At 40.7% G+C, this 4,093-nt stretch overlaps 1 protein-coding gene across 2 annotated transcripts in view; it reads right to left on the bottom strand.

Annotated features, from left to right (window-relative positions):
• Tbce (tubulin folding cofactor E) overlaps positions 1-4,093 on the bottom strand; it is an 88,068-nt gene that overhangs the window by 82,896 nt on the left and 1,079 nt on the right. The window lies entirely within an intron of this gene.

Genomic DNA, 4,093 nt, shown 5'->3' with positions numbered 1-4,093 from the left:
AGAGAGAGAGAGAGAGAGACAATGTCAGCTGCTCTTTAGTTACCACCTAAAAAAGAACAATTTCTAAGTATGTTTCCCAACTATAAGCAAGCCTATCTGCTGTCCTTTTTTGCTTAATTTTGAATTGTGGCAAAACATACACAGCATAAAATGTATTACTGCAGCTTTGTGTGGTGGTGCATGCCTATAATCCCAGCACTTAGAGGAGGTTGATAGCAAACTGGGCTACAAAGTGAGCTCAAGGCCAGCCTGAACTGCATAGCAAGAGCCTGTCCAAAAAAAAAAAAAAAAAGTATTATCCCAACCATTTTAAGCTGTTCTCCTTTTCTTTTCTTTCTTTCTTTTTTTGGGGGGTGGTAACCAGGACTCAAACTCAGGACTTTACACTTACCAGGCAACCACTTGTGCAGCTGAGCTATATTCCTAGCCCCCAATCATTTAAAAGTGAATAGTTCAGCTTCGTTAAGTACACTCACTGTCATACAAATGTTTAGAGCTGCAAAACTGGAACTTGGTGGTACATGCCTGTAACCCCAGCTACTTCAGAGGCTGAGGCAGGAGAATTGCAAGACTGAGATCAGCCTGAACAATTTAGAAAGCACCTGTCCCAAGATAAAAAATAAAAAGGGCTGGGGATGTAACTCAGTGGTAATGTGCCCCCAAGGTTTAATTCCCAGTCACACAAAAAACAAGCACAAAAACCTGAAATTGGATACCAGCTAACTCCCTATGACCCTCCTCTCTAGATACTGGTATCAGTGGAATCCTGCGAGATACACTTTTAGTGACTGGTTAATAGTAAGTCCTCAACTTACAAACAAGTTCCACTGTGGGACAATTGTTTATAAACAAAATTTGTTCATAAGCCAACAAAGTCAATCTTATATATAGCACAACTGTGAATGTTCACAACTCCAGTGTTCCTAAGATAGGATTTACTTAGTAGCACAGCAGCTCAAGTCTAATGTCCCCAAGTTGTACTACATTTTCGCAGTACTTCCACTGCCCTCAGCATAATTAATTATGCCACACTATTTATTTATTTATTTAGTATTTAGTACAGGGTCTACACTGCACAGATCAGATTCGTAGTGATCCTCCTGTTTTCAGCCTCCCAAGCGTTGGGAATACAGGCTTGTGCCATCATGCCCAGTCTCAATTGCCATCTCAGCACACCCCAGGGGTGGGTGGGGCTGGAACAGCATGCAAGGGATAGAACCCAGTCCCTGCATCTGCCTAAGCAGGTGCTTTAATCTGCTGAGCTATCTGGCTGGACCGCCACACCATTTTAACTAGCTCCTCCAAAAACCACTGGGCATTTCTAAAGAGGTCATAAACATGTCTTCTTTAAAACACCAGTGACCAAGATTTATACAAAATCTACAATCTTATGAGAAACTACATAAAAAAGAATAAACCCGTATATCTGTGACTTTACACACTTTCAAACAGCAACAAACCTTCCAAAATCGTTGCATGAATTCATGTCCTGTAGTTCTAGTTAAGTGGCAAATTACCTGAGTAGCTTATTTTCCTTTAGAGTGTCTCAATAAAAAAAAAAAAAAAAGTCTTTCTGGATATTAATTTCACATTTAATAATATGCTCACTAGTGTTTTTTAAATAGTGTTTTCTAACTGTCCCTCCTATACATACTTCCAGCAAAAGGCTAAAAACTAGGGAATGTCATGTACTTCCATAAACTTTTTTTTTTCCATAAACTTTTAAGAGCTAAATATGATATACTATTATTATTTTGGAGGAGGGGTACTCATAATCCAACTCAGAACCTTGTGCTTGCCAGGCAGGCTCTGCTCCGGAAGCTGTATCCCCAGCCCATGATATACTATTAAAATTAATAACTTAAAACAAAATGAAGGGGCCTGGGAGATGGCTCAGTGGAATAAGCGCTTCCCTAGCAGCACAAGGACCTGAGTTCAATCCCCGGTTCCGCAAAAAAAAAAGAAAAAATGAAAAAAAAAAAAAAAGATATAAACTACTAGTTTTATTATTTGATATACACATCTTATAAAAATAATGAAATGACCCAAAATGCTTGTTTAAAACCAGTATTTTATTTTTTGTTTTTATACTTTTGGTTTTTGAGACAGGGTCTTGATACCTGCATGGTCTTAAACTTACTATATAGCCCAGACTGACCACAAATTCACACCAATATTCCCACCTCAGCCTCCAACTGCTGGTATTACAGGCATGTACCACCACAACTGGTTAAAATTAGTATTTTATTTTTTATATATTTTTATTTGTTTGTTTATTTATTTATTTATTTATTTAGTGTGTGTGGCCGCTCAGCCCACCAGGGGGCGGGGCTGGCTGGCATGTGGTACTGGGGGATTGAACCGCGGTCCCTGTGCATTGCTTAGCTTGTTCTAAGTAGGTGCTTTAGACCACTGAGCCATCTCATAAGCCCTAAAATTAGTATTTGAAAGATAATAACAGGCCGGCCAAATAACTCAACAGATTAAAGAGCCTGCTTAGGTAGATGCAACATGCTGGGTTCAATCCCAGAGTGCCATGCTGGCCCTGCCCCCAGGGCACACTGAGACTGCAATGGAGACTGGGTGTGGTGGTACACACATGTAATTCCAGCTCTTGGGAGGCTGAACACAGGCAGATCTCTGTGGGTTCTATCTATGTAGTGAGACCCTGTAGACCCTGTACTAAGAACAAAAAAAAAACCAAACAAACCACTTTTTCAGGATTAAATTTTTGATTAGATTCAATTAAGCATGCAAAGGAAATTATAAAATTACAACTTAACCACTATACAAGAGATACAGAACAACGTATCTTCCAAAGAAGTACCTGGGAAAAAAATAAAAAGAGATAAAATAAAAACAAAAAACCACGCACCATGGTACACATCTATAACCCTATCAATCAGGAGACTGAGGGAGGAGGATGACCACAAGTTCAAGGCTAGCTTGATTTACATAATGAGTCCAACAGCAGCCTGAACTACATAAACAGACCATATATCCAAAAGAAAAAAAAGAGAGAAGCAGAGTGTAAGACGGTAGGAAAAAATTCAAATTCATGCATTCAACAACATTATGGGCTAGGTTCAATTCCAGGAAGGAGGGGGCAAAAAACCCCCAAAGTTATGGGGCCAGCCAAATAGCTCAGCGGATTAAAGCACCTGCAAGCAGGGGCAGGGGCAGGGGTTTGATCAAGGGCCTGCCATGCCGGCCCCGCCCTTGGGGGCACTGAGACAGCAATTGAGACTGGGTGTAGTGGTGCGCATGCACAAACGCACACGCGCACAAACGCACATGTGCGTGCGCACACACACACACACACATCTGTAATCCCAGCTCTTGGGAGGCTGTAAACCGGCAGATCACTAGGAGTTCATCTAGTAGTGAGACTCTGAACACCCTATAGGCCCTTCCCTAAATTAAAAAAAAAAAAAAAACAATGTTATGGACTGTCTACTAAAAGCCAGACTTATTTTAGGTCCCAGGTATATACTAGAAAACAAAACAAAAATATCTGCCCTCATGAATCTTCTATCCTCGTGTGGAAAAACATAACAAACTAGGTAAACTAATCACATATTATGTCATATGCTGATAAGCACAAGGGCAATGAGTGCAATAAACCTGTTAAAAATGGAAAGTTAAGTCTTTCCAAATTGAGCCTCCTAGAGGAGGGAAGCAACCTAATGGATATCTGGGAGACCTTTCCAGGGACAAGAGTAACAAGAGCAAATATCCTGGGGCCCTAGGGTGTGCTTGAGGAGGCCTCTGAGGAGGTCTCACAAATTTAGTAAGAGGTAAGCTCAGGGATGAAGCAGGATGAGTCACATGGGAAACTGGAGGACACTAAAGCTTTGGCTTTTAACACTTTCCTGCTAGCTCAAACCACGCTTGGTACATGTATGACTGTTCCACTGAGTGGCTTGTACCACTGGTGGTACAGATCTAATCACTTTACCAAACTTTTTACCAATAAAATTAATAAAAGGGAGTTAAGAGTGTAGTTACAGTTAAGTCATAAGATTTGCTTACAGGGGCTGGTGAGATGGCTCAGTGGTCTAAAGCACCTACCTTAGAACAAGCTTAGCAAAGT

Source organism: Octodon degus, unplaced genomic scaffold (assembly GCF_000260255.1).
Source record: "Octodon degus isolate 3935 unplaced genomic scaffold, OctDeg1.0 scaffold00127, whole genome shotgun sequence".
NCBI classification, from domain to species: Eukaryota; Metazoa; Chordata; class Mammalia; order Rodentia; family Octodontidae; genus Octodon; species Octodon degus.
The sequence above is the reverse complement of the archived record's forward strand: the minus strand, read 5'-3'. Positions and strand labels throughout refer to the sequence as shown.